Source organism: Calypte anna, chromosome 4 (assembly GCF_003957555.1).
Source record: "Calypte anna isolate BGI_N300 chromosome 4, bCalAnn1_v1.p, whole genome shotgun sequence".
NCBI classification, from domain to species: Eukaryota; Metazoa; Chordata; class Aves; order Apodiformes; family Trochilidae; genus Calypte; species Calypte anna.
Window position 1 is genome coordinate 17,237,684 of NC_044247.1, and position 1,554 is coordinate 17,239,237.

The window sequence follows — 1,554 nt, forward strand, 5'->3', positions numbered from 1 at the left end:
CTGAGAGCAAGAGAAATGTCAGTGTCCCGGTCACCCTGCACTGAGAACCAGTGTTTGAAAAAAAACCAGATTCAATGTAGCATAAAAATCTATTAGAAGATTTTCAGACATCCCTTCTTGGCTTGCTTAGGAGCCCACAGGCAGAGTTAAATATACACAAAAATAAGAGGGAAAAAACTACCTTTGCACTAATGCTAACTGGTAGGAAGCTGTATCCCCAGCTCTTTGCATATGTATGTGCATGCACATATATAAATATGCATGTGTACACACGTTATATATAACTTTTTCAGTTGACATAAGACACCTCAGGAAGAAGCTGTGCTGAAAAAGAAATCTACAATGAAGTTTTATGAAATGCATGAGACAGAAAACCTCAATCTGTAAGAAAGAAGTAACTTGGGGATGGAAATAAAAATAAGGGCTGTGAAAGCTTTGTCAGGCTTGTTATCTTGTGTTGCTAGCTGGCAATCCAGGGAAATGAGTATAAAAAGCAAAGGGAGTACCTCCCAGGATAGGTACAAAGGAAAGGATGGCAGCTCTGTCAGGACTGTGCAGACTGGGAATGGAAGTTCCACATGAAGGTCAATCTCCAGGCAATAAACCCCAGCTCCTCCTGCAGCCTAGCTCAGAAACACACCATTTTCCAGCTGAAAGCCCAAGGACTCGCTGTGGTTTCAGCCTGTCTGTATTGTAGTAAAGATGTAAGGTGTTTTTTTCTCTCCACTCCATTGATTTGCCCCGCAAAAGAACCAATTGCAATCCTTTTCCAGAGCCTGGAATCAGCCCAGGATATCTCTCTGCACCCCAGGCTGGGGAGAAGAAACCAAGGAGCAGAAAGTTCTTCTCCAGAGAGAGGAGAGCAGAGCAGTGCAGACATCAAGGGAGTGTCAGAGTCCTGGGCTCTACAACAACCTGCAGGTTCTTTTCTTGACGTGCTGCCCTGGCTGAGAGCATCTCTGCTGCTGGGCCACCTCATGAAGAACTTGCCAAGAATCAACATTTTGACTGTTTCAGCCTTTAACTGTCCACGCTGGGTGATTTCTCTGCAAACTGAAGGAGGGATAGCACCCTCCAGGCAGGTGCCATTTGATGGGTGGCTGTTTGGGTGCACAGCAGCTGACCTCTGCTGCAGTTTTCTACCCAAGGGACACATCAGGACACAACTCACCCCTTCCCCCTTCAGCTGGCACCAGTTTTTAGGATGGAGCTGCTTTCAGGCAGGACGCTTCTGTAAGCAGAGGAAGAAGCTAGCCTACTTTTCAAAGCTCATTTCTTTTAAAAAGTGTGGACGTGAGGAAGGTGGCAGAGGGTGGGATGTGATTTAAAAGCAGATGGAAATGCAGAAGAACAGTTGCTTAGCACCTACAAAAGTCAGGCCCACTTCTTCACAAGATATGTATGTATTTAGGGACCCATATTTAGGCATCTGCACTCGAGTTTCAGCCTCTAAATAACCCAAACCCATCACAGGTTTTTTGGAATGTGCAGTTGATTAAATAAACAAGGATATTAAAAGTCCTAAGAATCATGCTGTGGTCCTGGCAGCACTTG